This window comes from Ornithorhynchus anatinus, chromosome X2, assembly GCF_004115215.2.
Source record: "Ornithorhynchus anatinus isolate Pmale09 chromosome X2, mOrnAna1.pri.v4, whole genome shotgun sequence".
Lineage (NCBI taxonomy): Eukaryota > Metazoa > Chordata > Mammalia > Monotremata > Ornithorhynchidae > Ornithorhynchus > Ornithorhynchus anatinus.
Genome location: NC_041750.1, coordinates 6,273,956 through 6,300,286, shown reverse-complemented (window position 1 = coordinate 6,300,286; position 26,331 = coordinate 6,273,956). Strand labels below are relative to the sequence as shown.

Here is a 26,331-nt window from a genome sequence, read left to right as displayed (position 1 = left end):
ACTTACTTGATCCCTGTCCTTTCCTACTTCCAGGACTTAGGGAGGTCAGAATTGTTTTCCCAGCTTTTCCAAGAGCCTCCAAGTGAGGCCAGAAGGGGGAAGTGCTTGTCCAGTGAACAAAACTGTACTGGGGATCTGAGCAACTCTAAGCCCCTGCTTCAGGAATACCTTGCTGGCTTCAAAGGCCATCCCAAAGCCCCAGACTGTTTCCACCCTGTGTCTCGGCTTCTGGTTCCTTGGGCTGGTCTACCTAGGATAATAATTATGGTACTTGTTAAGCATTTACTATGTGCCAAGCACTGTTCTAAGCACTGGAGTAGATACGAGTTCATCAGGTTGGACACAGTCCCCGTTCCCCCATGGGGCTGACACTCTTAACCCCATTTTATGGATGAAGTAACAAGCACAGAGAAGTTAAGTGACTTGTCCAAGATCACCCAGCAGACACGTGAAACAGCCAGGATTAGAACCCATTTTCTTCTGACTCCCAGGCCCATGCTCTATCCACTAAATCATGCTGCCTCCCTGCCATGATAGGTGGAAGCCTCCACTTGCTGATAAAGTATGTTTCCCCCCATGGCTCACAGAGAGGGTCTACGTGAGCCCAACTTCACTGAGCCTTGAGTGGAGCCAGGTCCCAAGGACACAGCTTCCCTTTGGAACCCAAGTGTTGACACCAGCTGTCTGCCAACTACCCTCTGCTGACCTGCGCTGAGAAGCCTGCAACACTGCAAGAAGGAAATATGACTCGACTGGGACAGGCTATGAGCTTCTGATGCCGATCATGCGGCTGAGGGGCTGTGACTCAGCAGCTGACATTACCAGGCTCCTGGAGAAGCCCCCATGGAGAACTGAGTGAAATCACTCCTCTCCCCCCGCTACCCCACCCTACATATAGCTGCTTTTGCTGATAGAGAAGCTCATTCTGAACATGAACCCACAACTCACACTGTGTTTGGTCTGGGCTCCTGGCCCTGGGATCTGGGGCCCTCAGTCCCGGTTTGGCTTGTCTGGGAGTTGGTCTCGCACTGGACCCAGAGGAAGCCTGCGGTAGGAGATAGGCCACTTTCCAGCGGGGGAGGTGGGTACATGGAGGGTGGAATTGCTGGCCAGGTGAGCCCTAGTCATCCATCCTACCCCTGTGAGTGTGGACTGAGTGCTTGGGTAGGGCATGGGGTGGCATCAACTCTCTGGGCACCATGGAACCTACTGGTTGCTATTCTCACCTCTGGCAGCAGGGTGCTGAAGACTCAGCAGGAGAATCAGCCAGCCCCCTCCAAGAGGAATCGAGCCCATGCCACAGTTGCTTTTCTTAAATCAGGCCATCCTTCCACTTTTTCTGTGCCACACTCAGCGAGGCAGAAGCTGCCAGGAAACAGGCAGGGTTTGGGGGGAGGGGGTGGCGAGGGAGGGAGTGGTGGTCCTTTTTCCCTGTGGACCGGCAGCGACATGAGGTTGTCTTCCTGGGCTGGGCTGCTATGTAGATTCCTGTCGGATGTGATTACATCTCTGGATTGTTTGAAACTTCTGTCCCAGCCGTCAACACACCCTGGACCCAGCGGGCTACATCTCAGCAGGACAAACCAACCACTGCTCCCCGTGGAAACTTTCCTCAGAGTGCGTGATGAGACCCACATGGCATATTTCCTGGATGGGTTGGGGGAGCAGCATGGGGGACCTGAGCCCTGGCCGGCCTGCACATCCTGTCTGGGTCAGGACCGTCAACAAGAGATAGCTCACTCATCCTGGCACTGTCTGGGCTTCCTATTGGGAGCCTAATGCCAGTGGCATCCAGAGAGGCACTTGATTCTAATAAAATCTGAGATTTAAATGGGTACAAGGGTAGCTCTGGAGTGAAATCCAAACTGTCCATCCCTAAACATTTGACCTGCACCATCTCTCTCCTCCATTCCTCTCCCCTCCACTTGTTCCTGCATCAACTTCCAACCAACTCTTCCAGCCAGGAACCAAAAGGGGATAGTGCTAATGCCAGGAGCCCTACCGTCTCCAGTGGGAGAGGATTCTTCAGGTGTTCACCCTCTTTACCTCTGCAGACAAATAAACAACTGCCAGTTGCAGCCTCATCTATCTGCGTGTTTTGGGGCTCACCCCTCTCCCCCCGACCCCCTGGCCTCCGCAGCTTAGTGAACTGCCTACCCCCGGCATGCTCTGTGAATGTCGGCCCAGGTATAAAAGCCACTACTCTGCCTCCTCAATCCCTCTTCACTTCCAGCTTCACCTCCCTCAGCCTCCGAGCTAATTGCTTTCCTTCCCCACCACCTAGGGCCTCCGTTCCTGGCATGCTATGTTCCTAGCCATGCTGCCTTCCCGGAAACCGGCGCTTCTCTCCACTCCATTGAATGAAGATCAGGACTTGCCGTGGGTGACTTTTCCCAGGAGTACAACACTACAAGATAAGTCTGGTGCCCTGGGCAATATGGCTGAATGGAAGGGTAGTAGTAATAGTATTTATTAAGCGCTTACTGTGTGCAGAGTAAGCACTGAGAAAAAATACATAGGTGGGAATTAGATCCAGACCCTGTCCCTTGAGGGGCTCACAAACTATGAATATAGATGGGAAGGGGCTGGAGACAGGTACAGCCGGAGCAGTAAAACACTAAAATATTAAAACAACATAAGAGACAAGGACAAATCCACCAAATACAAAATAAAACCAAGAGCCAATAGGAAACTGTGGTCAGCGGAGCAGAATTTCTGGCTCCTCTTGTTAGAGTCCTTGGCATACCCATCAACTGAAGCCACTAGCCTTCCTGATGTATGAGGCCTCATGATGCAGGTGCTGTTCTTTTTCCCACTGGGGTGTTGGAAAGCAAGATGCGATGGGATCTCCTTGATGGCGTAGAGGGGAGCCGGAGCAGGTTCCGGGGAGGCAGCGTAGCTGACACACAGAGCATGCCGGGGCAGGGACCCTGGGTGGTTGAGAGGGAAGGCAGTTTGCTTGGCCGTGGTGGAGGGGGTCGATAGTGCAGAGGGAAATGAGGCTGTGGTCCCCAGATGTTTTGCTCACCTTCCATCCATGAGTAAGTGAGCCACAGGATGATGCCCACTATTTATTTCTCTAATTCAGGGCAAAATTCAGTAACAGGATTCCCTTGACCATCAGGAATATCACCTCTTTTTTTTTTCTTATAAAATGCATTCTTGCCCTAGTTCCCTGTACAGTGGGGATACTTCACACTTTCTCACCTCATAGCACCCCAACAATTCCCATGATGCTCCATCCCCACGCTGAAGTGTTACCTTTTCCCCCAAGATACCTACAACAGGAGAAGCAGTAGGGTGTAGTGGATAGAGCACAGGCCTGGGAGTCAGAAGGTCATGGGTTCTAATCCTGGCTCTGCCACTTGTCTGCTGTGTGACCTAGGGCAAGTCATTTCACTTCTTTGTGCCTCAGTTATCTCATCTGTAAAATGGGGATTGAGACTATGCGCCCCATATAGGACGGGGACTGTGACCAACCCGATTAGCTTGTATCTATCCCAGCACTTAGTACAGCTTCTGGCACACACTAACCACTTAACAAATACTACTATTAGGACCCCCTCATGATTTTACAGTTGACTTGATGGCAAAGAGGGAGAGTGTGAAGGTGGAGGGCTTCAGAGTTGGATCAGCCTCCTTCGTACAGCTCCAGTTTGCTGCCACCCCCCCACCACCAATGGTTTTCTTTGCTCAACCCCCTTAGAATTCTCCCATGGCTCTCTCGGGGATCTCAGCATCCTTTGGAGAAATGCCGTCCTTGATACTGAGGAGAGGTGCTGGCTGAATGCTGAACGAGCTGTAATACAAGCAGTCTTCCTGCTCTAGAGACCCCCAGCATCGGTCCCCCATCTGTTCCCACCTGGGGACAGTGACATGGGAAAAGAGCCCATCTGTCTCTCCCATAGTGGCAGAGAAAGCGAGATGCGGGAATCTGGCTTACGTGCCATAGACCAAGACATCTCTAACTTCCGCCTCCTGCTGTATGGACAGGGAGTGCCACAGAAGCTCCCCGATCATATCTCTCCCAATTTTATGGCCTCACTCTGCTTAGAAGTCACCATCCGTCATGGAGATAAGTGGAGTCCGGCTCTGCTGCGTGGCTAGAGGGCAGGAAGGAGCTGTCATCTGCCCATAAAGATAACTGGCTCCAGCAATTGACATATCCGCTGATGGGGAGGGTGAGGTGGCCAGTCGCACGTTTCTGGGGTGGAGAAGAAAATGATCCTCCAAGCCAAAGCCGCCTCAGGTCATTTCCTAGTAGGACAATCTCAGAGTAGCTGGATCATCTGGCTCATCACGCTGTAAGGAGGGAGGCTGCTGAATCATTCCCTAGGCTTTGTCATGCTCCCTGTGTTGTCCTCCCAACACACCTTGACTTTCTAAGGAGAGCTTCCCTGAGGAATTTCTCTGTCAACCTTCCCAAATAGCCCTGAAGAGAGTCATCGTTCCCTCCATTTACCAGATGGGGAAACTGAGGCAATGAGAGACAGCATGGCCTAGTGGAAAGAGAATGGGCCTGGGAGTCAGAGGATCTGGGTTCCAGTCCTGGCTCTGCAACTTACCTGCTGTGTGACCTCGGGCAAGTCACTTTACTTCTCTGTGCCTCAGTTCTCTCATCTGCAAAATGAGGATTCAGTACCTGTTCTCCTGCCTAACTTTGACTGTGAGCCCCAGGTGGGACCTAATTATCTTGCCTCTACCCCAGAGTTTATCACAGTGCTTGATATGAGTGCTTAACAAGTACTACTAGTATTATTATTATCTAAATTAAGGGGGATTTCATTCATTCATTCAATCATATTTATTGAGCACTTACTGTGTGCAGAGCACTGTACTAAATGCTTAACAGTGGATTTGCCCAGGGTCAATCAATAAGTCAACGATAGGGCTAGGCCCAAAATCTAGGGGATCCAGATTACTAGTGCTCCATCTTGTAGATGCCATGGTCTGCATTCCAAATGCAGCATGTAGTAGGAAAGGGAGAAATGAGAGGAAGGGCCTGGAAAGCAAATCTTTCCTTTAAGGGTAGAATCTGATAAGGAGTTGAATTGGATAGGGGCTGAATTGGTTGACTTGACAAGTGTTCTCCCAAAATTGCCCTTTTCTGACTGGTTCTCATGATGCTGATCATCATCAGTGGTATTTATGTATTTATTTGTTTATTTCTTCATTCATGTGTGGTATTTAAGTACTTACTATGTGTTAGGCACTGTACTAAGTACTGGGATAGATACAAGCTAATCAAGTTGGACACAGTCCATGTCCTACATGGGGCTCACAGTTTTAATCTCCAATTTACAGATGAGGTAACAGGCGCAGAGAAGTTAAGCGACTTGCCCAAAGTTACATAACAGACAAGTGGCGGATCCAGGATTAGAATCCAGGTCCAATTCTGATGGAAAATAAAGGCCGGAGGAACCCCTGAAAACTAACAGCTAGCACCTTGTTGTCTCATTACTTGAAAACTTAAGATCATTATGGACACGCAGAGATGAGCGAACAACTTGCAAGTCCTTCAAGAGAGATTTGAAGAAGGCTTTGTCAGTTATCAGGTTAAGAGACACTTGTGATGAATGGGGAGAGATCAAGGTTGATGAAATTCAAATCCATGCAGATCCCCAGGATGCCCCAAGCAAGGGACTTCTATATATATTTTTATGGTATTTGTTAAGTGCTTACTATGCATCAAGTTAATTAGGTGTCAGGTTAATTAGGTGGGATACAGTCTCTGTCCTGCATGGAGCTCACAGTCTACCTAGGGGGGAGAACAGGTATCCCCATTTTAGAGTTGAGGAAATGGAGGCACAGAGAAATGAAGTGACTTGCCCAAGGTCACACAGCACGAAATTGGCCTGGATTAGAACCCAGGTCCTTCTGACTCCCAGGTCTGAGCTCTTTCCACTAGGCCACACTGCCAAACCCTACATCACACCATCTGTGAATAGGAGAACTAGCCCTATCCTTATCCCAGGCAAGGATAGGAATAGCCACACACCTTCAGTTCTGAAAGACGGGGCCCTACAAACCTGGAAGGATGCTTCAGTCACAAAAACTAATAACATCTGGACCTGCTCACCATGGAGGGGACACATCCTCAACATAGGTACCACTAAGGAGTTGTCACAGTAATTTAAAGATGCCATCATCCTCATCTTCTAGAGGAAAGGGTAACTGTCAGACTGCATTAACTATTGTGGTATCACATTACTCTCCATTGCTGGCAAGATCCTCTCCAGAGTCCTTCTGGACCGACTACTGAAAAATACTGAAAAGGGTGGTTATCTGCATGCTCTCAGAATTACTATGTGGTATCAAGTCACATTGCGGCACAGCAGACATGATCTTTGCATCATTTCAGATACAGGAGAAGTGCAGGGAGCAATATCGAAAGGGGTAGTGTTCTTCAAAACATGAAAATTATTCCCTCTCTGTCTCATGCACACACACACACACACACACACACACACACACACACACACTCACATACCGCTACAAATTCACCCACATGTATATGCCAAATCAACTAGTTTCTTTTTCATCTTAGAGCCTATGTAGATCCCACTGGTTCAAAGTTTAGTGTCACTTTCTATTAAGTGCTCCATCTTTATTTATGTAGAAATGAATAAGTTCGGCTTTGGAGACCCCCAGGTAGGTGGCAATGAGCAGATTTGGCAAAAGTAAAAAAATAAAGCACCCCGAAGCATTTAAATTCCTTTTATCAATCCATTAATCATCTATCAGTGGTATTTATTGAGGCCTCATTGGGTGCAGAGCACTGTACTAAGAACTTGGGAAAATACACTACAACAGAGTTGGTAGACACATCCTCTGCCCACAGTGAGCTTATGGTCTAAAGGGCACTCTTAGGCCAAAGGCCCCACTAGGGGTGGCACTTTAACCTGACTTCTTTGGGAAACAGAGACTGAAGAAATAGTATTTGTGTGAAGACTGATGGAACTAATAGTGTCAGCCACTCTGAGCTGAACACCCTGTGAAAGACAGTTGAGAGCAGACCACTAAAAATAAACAAAGTGAAAAATGTGCCTATTAAAATGAGCCAATTGTCCACTCTGAAGGGAAAATAAATGAACTGCAAGTGATAAATGTTCTTTCTTGATTGTTTGTAGGGACTGGGTGTGTTTCAACAACTTGCTTTATAGTTCTCAGTTATTTGTGTGGGTAAGAACTGAAATGGTAAATTAGCATGAACTAATGAGTTTAATTTACTTAGGATGGGGTTGCTGCCTTATCTTTTGTCTATTTATTTGTTTAAGCTAAAAGTGGCCAGTAGGTTAATAGAGCTGTTTACTTTGTTGGTTTGGTTGTTAGCTGTAAAGGCAACGTGTTTAAAGCAACCTAATTTTCAGGGTGCAGTTAATTGTTAAGTTTCTCAAGTGCTCAACAGGAGTGTGTATGTTTTAGTTCCATATTTTTTATGCTTACTGTGCCAGTTGAGACAGATATGCTTCAAACTTTTTCCTATCACTGTTCTTGCTGATTGGCAATTTTGACCAAGACACATGACTTTTAAACCTGAGCTACTTGTTATGACTGGCTGCCTTTGCTCATATGCCTTCTGCCCACCCTATCCAGATTCCCACAGTGTCACAAGCAGTTAGCCATCCATTGACAAAGTTGATGGAAGCCCGTCTCGGTTATATAGCATATCTGGGCCTCTAATTTTCTCATTTCTGGGCTATACAAATGGAAAATTAGGCTCCATTCATTCAGAGGCTTGCTGCACAGGATTACTAGCGTTTCTTTCACCTCATTCCCCCCTACCACCACTAACTTTGAGCTGATTGGCTATGTCCCAAATATTGATGCTGCCGGGGGAGGTTCTTTTTAGTGGCATAAATGGCTCACCTCCTTGAGGCTCCAGGTTTTAGTCCCAGCTCTGCCACTGACGTTGCTTTGTGATGTTGTGCAAGGCACTTAACCTTTCTGTGCTTCAGCTTCCTCATCTGTAAAACAGGGATGATAATAACTATAATAATGGTGTTTGTTAAGCACCTACTATGTTCCAGGTACTGTACTAAGTGCTGGGGTGGATACAAGCAAATCGGGTTGGACACAGACCCTATGCCATATGGGACTCATAGTCTTAATCCCCATTTTTAGAGATGAAGTAACTGAGGCACAGAGAAGTGAAGTGACTTGCCCAAGGTCACACAGCAGACAAGTGGATGAGCTGGGATGAGAACCCAGGTCCTTCTGACTCCCAGGGCCGAGCTCTACCCACTAGGCCAAGCTGCTTCTCAACTACCTTTTCCTACCTCCCAGGGCTGTTGCAAAGATAAAATGATATGCTTGTTGTTGTTTTCATTATCTATCATTACTATGATTATAATTATATTATTATTATTATTGTTATCAGCAGCCCCCAAGCACTGGGATCATTTGGCTCCTCTTTGGATGTGACTGAAAGGAAAACGAGCCAATCGAAAAGAAAGCTAGAGCATAGGCAAGGGCCTTGCATCATTAAAACACACATTTACCCAAATTCAGGCAATCTAAATGCTTGAAATGGATACAGCCTTTGGAATTCGCTAGGATCAAAGTTCTCTGGGTTTCAATCCCCAGTAGTGAGGCCTTACAATTAATCCATGGTGTTTATTGAGTGCTTACTGTGCGCAGAGCCCTGTGCTAACCAGTTGGGAGTTGTTAGACACAAGGAGCTTACAGTCTAGAGGAGTAGGCTCCTAGGAAGAAGTTAGACACAGTATCTCCTGCTGGGAGGGCACACATGGTCTTTTCCATGGCCACAGACTGCACTCACACTGTAACCAACCATCTCACAAGACATGCTGTTGGCTTCCGGGAGACCCAGCGTTAGCATGTGGATGTCACTGTGCAAACCATCACCACTAATGGATAATAATTCAAGTGCAGTTCCTACTGATGGTGGGGTGCCTCTTACTTGCACACCCATGCACTCACTGGTGAAGTTTACCGTCAGTAGTATCTCCCTTGAAGATGAAGGATGACAATGTATTAGTTTCAACTGGGAGAGCCAGGGGAAGCTGGGAGAAGTGGGTGAGCTGAAGGTATCTGAAAAGTGACTTCTGAAGATGGCCGTGCTCCAAAGGCAAAACTGGGATTCCTCAGAACCAGCTCCAGCTAGGGGCTTTCCCTTTAAGGGTAGGTGGTGGTGAAATCTTGGCATTATCCTCGACTCACGGCTCTTATTCAACCTGCATATTCAATCTGCCACCAAATCTTTCCAGTTTTACAAATCTAGACTCTACCCCTTCCTCTCCATCCAAACTGCTACCAAAGTGGTCCAAGCATTTGTCATATCCCACCTAGACGATCGCATCAGCCATCTCGCTGACTTCCCTGTCTCCAGCCTCTCCCCACTCCAGTCTATATGTCACTTTGCTGCCTGGATCATTTTTCTAAAAAAAATGCTCCAGTCCACATTTCCCCACTCCTCAGAAACCTCCCATGGTGCCCCATCTATCTCCACATCAAACAGAAACTCCTTGCCATCAGCTTTAAAAGACCCTAACTCAGCTCTTCCGCTCATACCTAACCTTGTTCCTCTTCCACTGTAATCCAGTTTGTGTATCTGGCTCCTCTAACACCAATCTACTAATTCTGCCTAGATCTCCTCTCTCTGCCTGGCGACCCCCTCCTCAAATCCTCCTTCTGCCTGGAGCTCCATCCCCCTTCATATCTGACAGACCACTTACTCTCCCCATGTTCAAAGCCCTTCAAAAATTCTGCCTCCTCCAAGTAGCCTTCCCTGACTAATCTCTCATCTTCCCACTCTATTTTCCCTGCTTCCTGCATTTCCTATGCACTTAGGTCTGTATCCCCTAAACACTTCGATACTCACCCCACCCCCAGCCCCACAGGACTTATGACATATCCTTATACTCTGTTGCTTCCCCTAACTGTAACTTATTTTAATGTCTGCCTTCCCCACTAGAGTGTAAGCTCTTCGTGGACAGGGAGGGTGCCTGCAAATTCTATTGAACTGCACTCTCCCAAGCACCTAGTATAGTGCTCAACACACAGTAAGTGCTCAGTACATATCACTGATTGATTGCTTTCCATTCACAGAGCGAAGGACAGAGAATGAGCATAGAATGAAACAAGTGTAAAAGATCATAGGGGGCACATAAAAGTTAGACCTGCATAAGAATTTCTTGAGATTGAAACCCAGGAAGTAGTGACCCAGGGAAGCCGTGGTTTCTCCTTTCTAAGACAGACACCCCCCCAACACCTGTCTGGGCTGGGGTAAGTGAAACTGCCTGGAGGCAGTAGGTTGGAGAGGTTGACCTTTGGAGGGCCCCATGCTATTACCATTTTCAGGCAGAGAGCTTGTTAACAGCCTGAAGGAGAGTCCTGTTTTCTGTTCACTTAATGATTCTTCACAGCTCCTCAGACTGAGTCTTAGATGAAGGCGATTGATCTTCTGAGTTGCAAAGTACATTTCAGGGGTCAGAGTAGGGTAATCCTGCCTGCCGCCAGGCCTGGAAAGGAGGGAGGGAAGAATCAATGGGGCAATGAGGGAGACACAATATTAATGTTGTTCTTCACTGGGGGTGAAAATCAATGTCAGTGTTGAAGCCGAATAAGTTAGTTCCATTCTGATGATTCTCCAGAACTTGTTTTTTGGCTGGAAGTTCCTGCCTCTCTACCTCTCTCCTTTCTAGAGAGCAGAAAGTTGATGGCTAAAGCTATGGCTGCTCTAGACCATAAGCTCCTTGTGGGCAGAGAACGTGTCTGCCAACTCTGTTACACTGTACTGTCATACTCTGCACAGAATTAAGCAGTCAACAGTCAGTCAGACGATTGCATTTATTGAGTACTCATTTTGTGCAGGGCACTGTACTAACTGCTTGGGAGAATACAATATAACAATAGACAGGTACATTCCCTGTCCACAACAAGGAGCTTACAGTCAAGAGGGCGAGACCAACATTAATATAAATAAATTACAGAGCACTTGGGACTGGGAGGGGAAATGAACAAAGGGAGCAAGTCAGGGTGATGCAGAAGGGAGTTGAAAAAAAGGAAAAGAGGGCTTAGTCAGGGAAGGCTTCTTGGAGATGTGCCTTATTCAGTAAGGCTTTGAAGCGGGGAGAGTAATTGGCTGTTGGATATGAGGAGGGAGATTGATTGATCACTAATTTGAGGATCTGGCAGGAATTTTCTTCCAGAGTGCAAAGAGACCCGCTGAGAGTTGGACCATGCCTGAGTTGTGGGATTATTGCTTGTCCTTCTGGACTAGAGTTTGCAACTTGAGAGAAGCCGTCAAACCAGGTCTGAGGACTCTGCTGTCATAGTTAAAAAACAGAGGCTTTCCCCTGGCAGCAAATCAGAAATCCCCAATATCGAGGTCCAATACTATATCACTAAAGCATCTTCCAGGTATTGGTCCCTCTCCCAGCTGACCCTGTCTAGTGTGAGGAGCAAGAAGAGTGCCCTGTTTCCTTTGTTATTGCTTCTTCATGTTTAGCCCCTGGGGAATATGGGGGTGTTGAGCCATTTCCCCGTGGGGGCACTGTAGGGCCTGGGTAAAGAGATAGGCCTGGGCAGAGCTAGTAAAGAGGGTGGCAGGAGTTGTTGATGCTTTCTTACATAGGAAAATGTTTTTTTCCCTTTTGAAGGGCTATTGAGATGAAGTTTAAGGTCAGCCCACTCTCACTAATCCCATCGATCAATCAGCACCAGTTAGGATGGACATTTGTCTACTTTCATACCAGACAATCCAGTTTTCAGCTGGCTTAGATCCTGTCTAGCACGAGATGATTTTATGTCTGGTATTTTCTTTTTAAGTGCCCAGCCTCCCTCCTCTTTGGCTCTGGGGTCTGGGTTTTCAGCATCCACAAGGGACATCAGTTAAAAGGCCTTGGTGTGCTGTTGGCAGTGAAACTAAGGACTTCCCCTCCCTGGCACGCAAGTCCCTAACTGCACATGTGCCACACTTGCCCCCTGACTTCTGCCATTTCTCTTAGACTGGTAAAGTACTCAGAGCTGGGAAAATGGGGAGGGGGAAGGATTGTGATCATCGGGGGATGTGTCCATTGGGACCCCAAGTATTTTGACCAATAGTTCAAAGCCGCCTTTTTGGTAGACACAGAAACAGTCCCACACAATTGAACACACATACAGAGTCACCCAAACACACAAACTTGGGTATATTTAGACACACTCCCCCAAGCCTCCCTTTATTTCTTTCCTAGGGGGATTTTGTTTCTTCTGGCTTGACTGATTGTAGGTGAATGCCTTCAACACATCCTTACAAGGGCTTTCACTGGAGCTGCAGGATATTTTGAAGGCCCTCTAGACTGTAAGCTCCTTGTGGGCAGGGAACTTGTCTATTAAATCTGTTCTATTATTCTCTCCCAAGGGCTTAGTATGGTGCTCTGCCCACAATAAGCGCTCAGTAAATATCATTGATTGATTGATTTGAAAGAGCCCTGTCCCAACGACACCTGCGGGCCAATCCCCAAGAGCTGGAGGAGCTGGGCCAACCACTGATTCCCCAGTGAATCGGTGGGGAAACATATGTCCTTCTGGATGCAGTAATTTCTTCACCACCTGTGAAAAGTGACCTTCTCTGATGGCTACTTTCATGCCAGCCTAGAGGGCAAAAAGAGCAATACTTTGTTCCCTGGCATCTTGGACTCCCAACTCCCTCTCTAGATTCTCCCCGCTCAGTTAGCCAGCAGATGAAACCATTGAGACTTGGACAACAAATCCCTGTGACCCTTTTTAAAGGAGTTAAAGTTTCTACACTGTCTCCTTCCAGCACACTCGAAAAACAAACAAACCCAAAAAACCCCAGAAAACTGCAAAAGAAATCTTTCTTTTTATCCAAGAACTGAGGTTTATGAGGGAGGTTGCTCCTTGTTTGCACAGGATCCTTCCAATAGCCTCTGACTTTCAACCACAAATGTCATACATTCCAGCTCCTAGCCCAGAACCTGACTCCACTGGGAACAGAAATGTCTAAGTCAACACACAATTTGTATGAACCTGGGGAGCCTGGGGTGACTACAAGCCCTCAACAAACTAAACACCACCATTCAGTGGGTTGTATCTCTTTGGCCCATGCTAGTTCTCAGCTGCCCAGAATCGGTGCTGTTTGTACATTGTGACATGGGTCCGCATCAGCTTTCACCCTCAAATAGTTTTTGCCATTTCTCCTCTCCCCCAAATATCTAGCTTACAGGTAATATACTGCATTTGCCCTGATGTAGTTCCTTCTCACTTTCCCCAACATGCCTCACTCTAGGGAAGGAATCAAAGTACCCATGGGTTCAGGCCCGAGAACACTCCTGTTTATTTTTGAACAGGGAGATTTAATTTTGACATTGAAAAAGATCACTTTGCTATATTTGTGTAGCCTTCAGATAAAATGGAGATTAGTGAAAAATCTCAGCCCTCATGGACAAGGGGGACGATTAATATTTCATGTAGAGGACAAGGATTGATTGCTTATGCCAAAGAATCACAAGACAGCTCTTGCCTAGGGTGAACGTTAGTAGCAACTCTCCCATCTTTACTTTTTCATCTTCATATCCTCCTCTCCTCTTCTCTTATCCTGGATCTTCTCACTTGTCTCCCCTCTGAGTGACTACTCCCACTTCTTCGACAAGCACTCAAAAGTTGAATATCAGAGAAAATAGGAAGCACTGTCTTTCATTTCCTTTTTCTCTCGCGTCTCCTCTACTCTCCAGACCTTTTCATCATCATGGAATCAGAAAATCTTAGAGCAGAAGAAAGCTTAGGAAGCCATTTGGTCCTATTCCCTATATTCAGCAGTATAAACAGCTAAAACATCCAGTACAGATGGTTGTTTCTTTTGCTCAGCATTAATTAGAGGCTACTCTAAAAATTCAGTAGGGACATTTTGGCTAGGCCTAGGTGACGAAGATGTTGGGAAGAGATTCCCATCCCAAATTTGCTTTTTGTAACAGGTCAGTGGAATTAGATCAAATTATAGGGACTGCATAGAATACTTGAGGCTAAATGGATAAAATAGATGTAAACAAATCACCAGGATTGAATGGCATTCAGTGAAGCTTCTGAAGGAACTTGGAGGAAGACATTACAGAACTCCTGGCACGTATGTGTAGCCAATTATTACAAATGGATCACTACACTGAAGAGCTTATGTATTGTAAATTCAATGCCCATTTTAAAGAAGGGAATTATAGACTGGTCATACTCTCTTCTATACACGGCAGGTGTTTTTGTAAGATGTAAGAACACTCTAAGATATCTTGGTATTGTTCCCTGCATTTCTCCTGCATCAAACATGCAGAAAAGTCTCTGTCTTCCATTTCTTGCTGTGGTTTAATGATGAGTTATGATTCTGGGTGGACATGGTCAACAATGATCTTCAGTAGTTGGTTCAGGAGGACTCTGGCTTGAATCCTGCGAGCAATGGAGAGCAGTGAAATCCCAAAATAGTTTAGGCAGTCAGCTCTTCTGTCTTCCTTCTTTAAGATGATGATAGTGTTGCCCTCCTTGATAGCAGTCTGCTCTCAGTCAGCTCTCTCCCCATTATCTACACTCATTCCTCTCCCAATACAACCCAGCCTGCATTCTTTGCTTCTCCAATTCCAACCTACTCACTGAACCTCATTCTCATCTCTCTCACCTGTTCTTGCCTGAAATTTCTTCCCCCTTTTATACCCTACAGACCCCTACTCTCCCCATATCTCCCCATATCTCCTCCAGGAAGCCTCCCATGACTAACCTCTCATCTCCCCACTCTATTCTCCCTCCCCTCTGGGTCGCCTATGCCCTCTGATACTCACTCGGTCTCCACAACACTTATAAATATACTTTACACTCAGCTGCCATCCTATCTACTGTTTATTTTAATGCCTGTTTCCCCCAGTAGATTGTAAGCTCCTTGAGGACAGAGATCATGTCTACCAACTGTATTGTACCCTCCCAAGAGCTTAGTATAGTATAGTAAAATTCTGCACACAGTAAACATTCAATAAATACCACTGATTGATAAATCCCGTGGCATTTCACCTGTGTTCCATATGTTGAGGAACAACCCAGGGAAATGGTTAAGCAACACATTCCCTCTTAGCTGGTGTAGCACTCAATCCAGGAGTTTTGCCATTCTTCCTGGCTCTGACAGCAGTGGTGGCTTGATTGAGTGCTGGAGTGAAAGCCACATCTCCCATGTTGGCAGGCAGAGTATCATCCTTATGGTGCTAGGAGTGTTAAAGAGAACACTGAAGTGTTTTGCCATCTCCCTAAAATTCCTTCTTTGTCTATGAAGGGGGTGTAGCCAACTCTACATCTTCAGTGGAGCATGTGTATGAATGGGGTACGTACACTCTTCTGGGATGCGTAGAAATCCTTGGTCCAGATTTGGTCTGCATAGCCTGCTAACACTTCAGCCATGGCACCCATCCTGTCACCGGCCATGCGGACTTCTTAAATGGTTCTGTTCTCCACAGCAAAGGGTTCCATAAGCATCCCCTTTGTCAGGATTGTGGGGAGCTGGAGGGTGCAGTTTTGCTGGTTTTGTGGTAAGTGGCACTTTTATCTCAGAGCCATTCTCATCAAACCACCCTGGTGTTTTCATTGGGCTGCACTCACAGTCTTAAAGACTGCTTGGTAGTCTGTCTCGCAAAGAGATACTTAACAGTTGGTCACATTGGTAGGGATGCTAAAATTACTAGTTGCCATCATCTAATGGCTTTTGTCCCCCCACCCCAGCTCCAGTTTTCTGAGCAATTTTAATGATTTTCTCACCTTCCGCCTCTCTTTTTCCTCCCCTAGGCTGTTCCTTGGGGATTTCAACATTGATTTGGACATTCTTGATTACAGCCCAGGCACTTGCTTTCTCTTACTCCTTAACTCCTCCCGCCTTCCTTCTCCACCCCATGCCACCCACTCATCAATTTAGACATATAATAGATCTCATCATCTCTAGTCACTGTATAATTTCTAACCTCACCAACTCCAAAATCTCACTCTCTGACCACAACCTTCTAAAAACTGCATTCTCTCCCCTACGACTCCACCCCATAAAACTGTCCTCTCCCTTTGTTTGTTTTGTTTTTATGGTATTTGTTAAGCACTTACTATGTGTCAAGTACTGTTCTAATGGCTGGGGTAGATAAAAATCAAATAGGTTGGACATAGTCCCTGTCCCACTTGGGGCTCACAGTCTAAGGAGACCTCCAATATCTTGACCCACTCCACTTATCCCAGGCCACTGTGCCCCATTTGGACTTCCTACTCAACCTCCTCTCTCTTGATGTATAAATTCACACCCTCAACTCCACCTTCCCAACTGAATTCAACTCTGACGCCCCTCTGCTCCTCCATCGACAATGCACCACCAACCCCAAGTGAATCTCCTCCCTGGTACACTTCTTGGACTCCTGGGCACACTCTGGGGAGTGCTGTTGGCAGAAATCCAGACTCCAGGATGACTTTGGTTACTTCAAATTTATCCTCACTTGTTTAACCCTGCCTTGTCTTCCATTCAGCAACACAACCTCTTCCCCCTCAATGACTTCCATGCCTGTTTGCCCTCACCGACTATTCCAGCTATTTTTCTCTGTAACTCACTTCACCCTCCAGGTATTGCACCATATTCCTCCTCCCCTTCCTGTCCCAATTCCTTGAAAGGGTTGTATACATCTGCTGCCTCCACTTCCCTTTAGCCAACTCCTCTTAACTGAATGCAATCTGGTTTCAGCCCCCTTCCCTCCAATGTAACCAATGACCACCCTCTAACCAATTTATCAGACTTTACTCTGTCCTAATCTTCCTCGACCTCTCTTCTGCCTTTGACACTATGGACCATCCCCTTCTCCTGGAAACACTATTTAACCTTCTTTTTTCTGACACATTTCTCTCCTGGTTCTCATTTTACCCCTCTAGACAATCCTTCTCGTTCTCTTTTTCTGGCTCTTCCTCTGCCTCCCACTCCCTAACTGTAGATGACCCTCAATTCTCTGTTTTGGGTCACTATCTCTTCATTTACACTCACTCCCTTGTACATTCACTCAATCTACACACACTCTCTCAGCTTCAACTACCATCGACATATGAATGAATCCCAAATCTACCTCGCTATCCCTGACTTCTTTCCATCTCTGCAATTTCACATTTCCCCCTGCCTCCTAGACATCTGTTACCAAACCCTGTCTGTTTATCTTGCATAATATTTCTAGGCTCTACCCCTTCCTTTATATTACAAAACACATAGGCAAGTCCAGGAACTTGTCATATCCCTGCTATACTATTGCATTGGCCTCTTTGCTGCCCTGACTGCTTCCAATCAATCAATCAATCAATCAATCATATTTATTGAGCCCTTTCTGTGTGCAGAGCACTGTACTAAGTGCTTGAACTCTCTCCTCTCTAGGCCATACTTCACTCTGCTGCCCAGATTATTAATGCAAATGTTGTTCTGCACAGAGCAACCACTCCTCAGAAAACTCCAGTTGTAGCCTAACTCGGCATCAAACAAAAACTTTTGACCATTGGCTCTAAGGCATTCAATCAGCTGTCCCCCCTCTACTTTTCCACTCTCTTCTCCCACTTCAGCCCAGTTTGCACTCTTCATTCCTTTCAAAATAACCTACTCACTGTGCGCCACTCTTGTCTCTCCCGTGGCTGGCTGCTTGCTCACACCCTCTCTGCTGGCTGGAACTCCCTCCCTTTTCGTATCTGAAAGGCTGCAACTCTTTCCATCTCATCATCATCAATGGTATTTATTGAGTGCTTGCTGTGTGCAGAGCACTGTATTAAGCATTTGGAAAAGTACACAGCATTTAGAGACACATTCCCTGCACACAATGAGCTTACATCTGCAAAGCCCTTCTGAAATCACATCTCCGCCCAGAGGCCTTCCCCAATTAATTTTGAATCTCCCCAATAAAATATAAATATATGTTTTCTAACGGTACATCTTTATACTCCTTTATTTCCTCCTTTATTTATTTTAGTGCTTGTGTCCACCACTGGTTTGTAAGCTCTTTGAGGGTAGGGATCATGTCCATTAATTCTATTGTACTCTCCTAAGTGCTTAATACAGTGCTCTGCAGAAAGCAGGAGCTCAATAAATACTTTTTTTTAATGTTATTTGCTAAACCCGTGCTATGTGTCAACCACTATTCTAAGCACTGGAGTAGAGACAAGATAATCAGGTTTGACACAGTCTCTTTCCCACACAGGGCTCACAGTCTAAATCGGAGGGAGGAGGATTTAATCCCCATTTTAGAGATGAGGTTACTGAGGCACAGAGAAGTTAAGTGACTTGCCCAAGGTCACACAGCAGACAGCTGGAAGAGCAGGGATTTAGAACCCAGGTCTTCTGACTTCCAAACCCGTGCACTTTCCATTAAGCCATACTGCTTATTGATTGATTGAATGATTGATTGGTTGTGTTTCTTGTCCTAATTAGGCTACTTGGATGTTTTCCCAAAGCTCTTTGCAGTGATTTTATTATCTAGGAGTTTGACATTCAGCCAGTTGGGTAGTTTGGGTGCCACTTGGCAATAACTGCTTTTATTGTTTGTGAACCTTTGGTATGTATCAGGCAATGATCAGTGGAGCACTTGGTGCCAAGCAGAGCGGCATTAAATTACAACTCCCTAATGCTGGGCTCTGAGCTTTCAGTCCCACCTCAGAAAGGAGATTTCAGAATCACTGTTGTCTGTTCCTTTCCAATCAATGGTTTAGTGTGAAACCACTGTCAAACACTGAACACTATCAGGAATAAGATACAGAACAAAGCGGAAGGCATAATTCTGCCACTCTCTCAAACCGTAGGATACTTGGTCCTGGAATATTTAATGAAGTACTGGTCGCCCCATTTTAGATAGGGCATAATCAAAATAGAGACGGTCCAGAGAAGAAGCTTGCCTAGAAAAATAGTATTCTCCATTCTGGAAAGAAGAAGACTGAGCAGGAACTTATTTAAAATGTACAAAATCTTGTAAGGTGTGCCCAAGGGGACCATGGAATTGTTCACCAAATCCCCCAACATCAGGCTGCTGGGCAACCATAATCTTAAAGGCTGTAAGTTTGAAACAAAGAAGAGGAAACCCTTCTTATGATGGTAGACATGGCATTTGTTCCCTCAGACAGAAAACTTCAACAGGTTCAAGAGAGGTTTAGATACATTCAGGGATGAGAGATCCCTAATGATTTAGTGGAGGGAAAGTGAGTGATAGGAAGGGAAGAGTTAGACACGTGGGTTGGTACATCCTTAAACATTAGGATGAGTGTCTAAGAGGACAACCATCATTTTCTTCTCAGTAATCTGTTGCCACTATGGTGCAGAACGAACCAGTGGTCTGACCAATGATGGCCCTGCTTATAATAATAATTGTGGTATTTATTGAGAAGCTTACTATGTGCCAAGCACTGTACTAAGCAATGAGGTAGATACAGAATCACCAGGTCAAACTGTTCTTATGATTCCTGGATTCAGTTTCTTCCCATGTCAGATGAGGAGGGCAGTTCTCAAATCCATGAACGACAGGGAGATACTGAATGAACTTGTGTCAGCCGCTTCCCCGTGAGCTGTTTGTTTTACTTCCTCTTGCCCCTTCCAATTAGAAGCAGAGAGAGAGACTGTAGAGAGGAAAAGGACACACACATAGCTGCCTGCCTCTCAGGCTTAACGTTTGGATCTGAATGTTCCATGGCTCTCTGCCTGAGCAGAGCATGCCAGGAGTGTGGGCCCGAGGTTCCCGTTGGGGCTGGCTGTTGTGTTTGGTCCCCCTGTGTGTGAGGAGCAGTGTGTGTGTGTGTGGGGGGGGGGGGGTTGTTGTGTAAAAGGCTGAGCTGAATGGCCTTTCTGTGCCTCTGCTGCCCCAGTGGGTGGAGATTAATGGGGTCTCGCTTGGCATTCCAGATGTACATGTAGGAGATTGTTTCCCTTATTAAGTAGTGTGAGTGGCAGGACGTAAGCCAATTCCAGGGTGCTCTCTTTTTGTTTTCCATCTTGGTGGACTGGGGAGGAGAGTGGTGGGAAGATTGGCTGTCTTCATGAAGCTGATTGAGTCCACGCTGTGTTCCTTCCTGTCACTGCTACAGCTGTTGGGTTCCTAATGATGTAAAATGGCAACCCTGGATGTACAGTGGATCAGAGGTGAGTTGACTTCGCACAGTCAAAAGCGAGATGAAGGAGTGAAGGAGTGAGACTTTGAAGATGGACTCGTTCTGTCTGCTCTCACTGGCACTTGCTGCCCTTGATCTTCCTGTTCAGTACTTCCCAATGAAAATGAAGAGATAGCAGAGTGTCTTGGGGGCAGGGATGGGATGGGACTGAACAATAACAATCGAATCTGTGGTGTCAGTAGAGCGGTTGGGTGCAATTTTATAGCCAGGACAGCTCCACTAACCACAGCCCTCTTTTTCACTGGCGATATTCATCTGCTGGTCCAAACCAGTTCTTTCCTCCTCTTTCCTTCAGAAAGCTTTGGGTTCTGGGTCATCCTGTGGGTGACTCCTCTGAGTCAGGCCAGCTCTGGGTTGGAGAATCTCTTGAGAACAGGAAAGTTTAGTAAGCATGTTTGGAGGCTCCGAAAAGGACTCTCCACAATGATATGATTGATTGGCCTTAGTGGGAGCAGGTGGTGCTGGGGACCCAAAACAGGGCATTTGCCTGGACCTCCAGCATCCTTATTGAGGAGAATGCAGTTACTAAAACATGCCCCACCACACTCTGCCCCTCCCAGAATGCCCACCTTTACTAGAACTTTTTTAGCTCATTGCCCAGCACACCTTGCTAAAAACAGATCTGGGAGTCTGTGTGTGTGCATGTATGTACGTGTATTTCTTCTCTCCTTTTTTATGGTATTTGTTAAACCCTTACTACATGCCAGACACTATACTAAGTGCTGGAGTAGAGACAAACTAATCAAGTTGGAAACAGCCCATGTCCCACACGAGGCTCACAGTATTAATTCTCATTTTACAGATGAGATAACTGAGGCACAGAGAAGTGAAGTGACTTACCCAAGGTCACACAGCAGACAAATGGAAGAGCTGGGATTAGAACCCAGGTTCTTCTGATTCCCAGGCCGGTGCTTTATGTACTAGGCCACACTGCTTTCCACACACTGTTGGTATGGACAATGTCACTAAAAAGCCAAGAACTGCCTATACTAATGGAATATACTAATATTATACTAATACTAAACTAATATAATACTAATACAATATATAATAATAATACTATACTGATATACTAATGCTATACTAATACCTATACAAATCTACTACTAGAATTAGCCTCATTTGAACCATTCCCTTTCAACAATGAAGTGAAGCAATATTGTGTAAAAGGTCCAGTTTTTGTCAATCAAAAATTTGTCCAACAAACAATTTTGAGGGTGCAAGAGAGAACCTCAGGTTAAAACATACTTCCAACTCTTTGCCAACTCAATAGGCTACAGTCATTATTGAAGATCCAAAAATCAGGGATCTGAGCATCAGCACATAAAATCACGTTACTACTGAGCCAGATTAATAGCTCATCCTGTTCAGTATCCTGTCTGACAGTGGCAAAATGTGTTCTTGGAAGAACGGCAGTGGCGGTAACAGTGACCTCTGTTAACCTATTAAATGCACCTAGCACTGTTCTTTGACCTTGGGCAAGGCACTTAACTTCTCTGGGCCTCAGTTACCTCATCTGTAAAATGGGGATTAGGAGTATGAGCCCCAGGTGGGACAGGGACTGTGTCCAACCTGATTACCTTGTATCTACCCCAGTGTTTAGAACAGTGCTTGGCACATAGTAAGCACTTAAGTACCATTACTATTATTATTGTTACTGAGCAGTGGGGACACATGTAAGGACATTAATTTATACATAGTCCCTGGCCCACATAGACTTCACAATCTAGAGAAGTGAAGGTGGGCCTGGGGGAGTATTTTCACATTGTCTTGTCTTATACTGCCGAGTTGTCTCCAACCCATAACGAATGACGTCACAGACACACCTCTCCCAGAACTCTCCACCTCTACCTGCAATCGTTCAGGTAGTGTATCCACAGAGTTTTCTTAGTAAAAATATGGAAGCGGTTTACCATCGCCTCCTTCCATGTGATAAACCTCTATCTCCACCCTCGACTCTCTCCCATGCCACTGCTGCCCAGCAAAGGTGAGTTTTGACTTGTAGCACATCGCCTTCCACTTGCTAGCCACTGCCCAAGCTAGAATTGGAATGGATATGCCTCTGCTTGTCTCTCCCTCCCATAGTCGAGACTGGTAGAGTACTGGAAACTCTCCAGATGCGACCCTGAGAGTCGGTACTTTCACAAAGGGAAAGAATAATAGGATAATATCATCAAAACAATAATTGAACAACAGCAACAAGAATAGCACTATCATCATCAGTGGTATATATCGTGCGCTTACTGTGTGCAGAGCACTGTACTAAGAGCTAGGGAGAGTACAATACAATACCGTTGGTAGACACGGTCCCTACCCTCAGTGAATTTACAATCTCTTGCATGCCTAGGAGGTCCAGACCACTGAACTAGGTGCTTTGGAACATAAAAAAAAAGCAGAAGATGTGATCCCTGCTCTTAACTAGCTTATGGTCCTCCAGCCCTTTACTTCTCCAAGAAGAACCATCCTTGGTTTAGCCTGGCACATCTGCCCCCACACCCCTCTCCAGATATTCTAAATGTTGTTCAGCAGCTTCTGTCTGCCTTCTGCTCTGCTTCCTGGCAATAGCAGGGAGGGAAGAAGGGAGGGAGGGGGGTCACCTCAGTCATCAGGAGACCCCCCACCCATCTGAGCCCTGATGGTGAGGAGAGCTCAGGACCATGTTTTACTAGTTTCCACCCACTTCTGTCCTCTCTCTGCCCCTTTGGTGATGGACTAATGGTGATGGCTATAACAGTTGTGCCATCTAATGTCCCTAACTTTTCCTTCTAATAAATCTTCACGGATTGATCATCCATGAATCTATTTAATACTTCTCGAGCTTCTTTCAGAGCATTTCTAACTCTTCCCTCTACATTCCTAACTTTCCCTCTAATGATAATAATGAATATTAATCTAGAAGAATGTATTCATTCTCATTAATATTGATATTAATGATAATATTATTGTGATAGTTGTTAAGCACTTCCTGTGTGTCAAGCACTATTCTAAGCACTAGGGTAGATACAGGTTAATCATGTCAGACACAATCCCTTCCCATATGGGGCTTAGAGTCTAGGAGGGAGAATTAATCCATTGTGGACTTGTCATCCTGTCCTCATCCTTCATGATTTTATCACTCACTCAATCAATCATATTTATTGAGTATTTGTTGTGTGCAGAGCACTGTAGTAAGCACTTAGGAGAGTACAATATAACAGAGTTATCGAGTTTTATAGACTTCAGTCATGTACGCTTCTTGGCCTGTGTTTTTCCAGCCTGAGGACTCCTACTCTTTTCAATCTATCTTCATACTCACCTCTATAATTTCTCCAGGTCTTTCATTGCCTTAGATGCAGCGAGTAGAATTGCATATAGTATTACAACCGAAGGCATACCGGAGTTTTATCTAGTGGCAACATGCCTTTTGTTCTGCATTTTAACTTCTTCCTGATGGTATTTGGCATTTTGTTAGTCTTTTTGGGCTCCTGCCACATATTGGACCAATGATTTGAAAGAACAGTAAACTCCAAGGTCTCTTTCCTGAGTCGTGACTGATAGCTCCGATCTCATCATCATGCAGTTGTCATTTGGATTATTTTTCCTCCTAGGAGAATTCCCTTGCATTGGTTCGCGCTGAAACTCATCTGCCACTTTTCTGCCCACTCATTCAGTTTTATGATGGCTTCCCGCAGTTTATACCCATCTGTAGGGCATTGCACCACTCAGCAGAGCTTAGGGTCTTTGGCAAACTTCCCTCCTCTGGATCGTTCATGAAGGTGTTAAATAAAACTCATCCAATCCCAGTGTGGAACTTTGTCAAAGGCCTTTTGAGAATCTAAGAACTAGGGTAGATGCAATACAATTAGATCAAGCACAGTTTCTGAGCCACGCGGGGGTCACAGTCTAAGCGTGAAGGAAAACAGGTGTTTAATCCCCATTTTACAGATGAAAAATTGAGAACAGAAAGCTTAAGTGACTTGCCCAAGGTCACACAGCCAGCCAGAGGCAGTCAAGATTAGAATCTAGGTCTCCTGACTCCCAAGTCCTTGGTCCTTTCTGCTAGGCTATGCTACATTAAACTCCTTTATTTGCCCAACTCATATGTTACCAGTGCTGTTCTCTAATTGGCCAACTGCTGTTTTCTTCATCATGTAGAGTACTGCTGTATCACGACTTTGGAAAATTTCAATTTCTTTTTGCTTTCACACCTCCAGGCTAAGACCCATCAGTAACAGTCTAGTTTAGTTTAGATGAATCAGTCAATTTTTAGGGACACCCTTTCCTGTCCTCTTCAACCAGTGCAGGGCACTTGTTCAGACACTCACAATGACACTAAAACATGATGTTATCCCTTCTGTACCACTAAGACTTCTTTGCCTTCCCTGTCTATGCTGGACACAGACAGGACTTGGACAGGACCTTTTCTCTCAGGAGACTTAGGTGAAACCAATTTCTCCTTCATGACTCCCTCAGCCAGCAACTCCATCTCAAGGGGTAATGCTGTAATTGGGGCTAGGCATGAAAATGTGTGTATGTGTATATGATGGGTAGGGAATGGGAAATGGAATCTGATGACACACCCACACAAACTCACACACACACATTGCAGCCCCGCGAGAATAACAGAAGCTAGAAAATTCCCATAGCCACAGGCCACCCATCAGTTCAGCTCAGTGGCCGGCACTTTCATGAAGGGTTTGTGGGTGTGTCAATAATAAAGCTATTCTGAGGAGAGGTCAGTGATAGGGTGGCCCCCTCTCCAGCCCCCCGCCCCCCACCAATGGAATAAACAGAGTTCTAGGAATCACACCTCCACAAAGTTCAGCCCTATTTATATCAGACAATATCTTCCAGCTAATTGAGATCGCTTCAGAAAAAGTTCAAAATGAACTTTCCCCACCTTCAAAGCCCTGCTAAAATCACTTCTCCTTCAAAAAGCCTTCCGTGACTAATTTCTCATCTCTCCACCCAATTTCCCTCCCTATGCACCACCTATGCTCCCCCTAAGCATTTAGGTACTCAGCCCACCCCATAACACTTATGTACATATCCTTATTCTCAGTTATCTCTCCTACCTGTAATTTATTTTAACGTCTATCTCCCTGGCTTGATTATAAGCACTTCAAGGGTAAGGATTGTGTCTACTTACTCTATTGTTCTCTCCCAAGGGCTTAGTACAGTGATCTGCGCTCAGTAAGCACTCAGTACGTACCAATGATTGATTAATTCATGACATGCTTCAATCAATCAAGCACTGGTAATTATTGAGTGCTTAACTGTTCAGAGCATTGTACTAAGCATTTGGGAAAGTACAAAGGGATGATAGGCACCATCCCTGCCCACAAGGAGTTTACAGTCTACATAGGAAGACAGACATTACAATAGATTAGGAGAAATAATAGAGGATAAGAATATTTACGTAAGTGCTGTGGGGTTGGGGTGAGTATTGAAGTGCTTAATGGGTACACAGCCAAGTGCATAGTTGATACAGAGGGGAGTCTGGGTAGGGGAAATGAGAAGTTAATCAGGAAAGGCCTCTTGGAAGAGATGTGATTTCAGGAGGGCTTTGAGAATGGGAAGAGTGTTGAGCTGTCAGTTATGAAGCGGGAGGGAGTTCCAGGGCTGAGGGAGGACATGGGCAAGGGGTCAGTGGCATGAAAGATGAGATTGAGGGAAAGACAGTAGTTTGACATTAGAGGTGCGGAGTGTGCTTCACCACCTCACCAAACATGTTGCTTCCTTCCCTGCATGATGTTCTATGTATGACCCCCCCTTCCCCCCTACGCGAAGTACCTCCCATGACATCATGTGCATTTTGTCCTGCTGCTTTCCCAGGCCACAGTCAGGGAACAGAGGTTGTCCCACTTGCATTTCTAGGCAGTCTTCCTGAAGGTTGCCTCTTGCCCTTCCCTCAGAGGGAGGCGCTGATAATATTCAGTGATGTGTTGTTTCCACTTGGGATGGTTGAACCTCTGGCGTTCTAAACTTGGGGCTATGGTTCCTGGAAAGTCTAGGACTCAGAGACCCTGGCTGACTCAGAAGCTTTGGCATGCCGCTCTGGCTGCCCAGGACACAAAGCTTCCCCTCCGCCTCCTTCATTTCTCCCTTCTTCCCCTTCCTCTCCCATAAAGAGCTTTTTGCAGCAGGACATAGCTTGGCCTTTTCCAAGGGAAACAGCGGAGTCTTGTCTTGGCTGATGTTTCTGGGACCGGG

At 45.8% G+C, this 26,331-nt stretch overlaps 1 non-coding gene across 1 annotated transcript; it reads right to left on the bottom strand.

Annotated features, from left to right (window-relative positions):
* Positions 1-22,136: 22,136 nt before the first annotated feature.
* LOC114807537 lies at positions 22,137-22,274 on the bottom strand. The gene has a single exon (XR_003755596.1). It is a non-coding gene; the product is annotated as a small nucleolar RNA SNORA7 (small nucleolar RNA).
* Between the last annotated feature and the right edge of the window lie 4,057 nt (positions 22,275-26,331).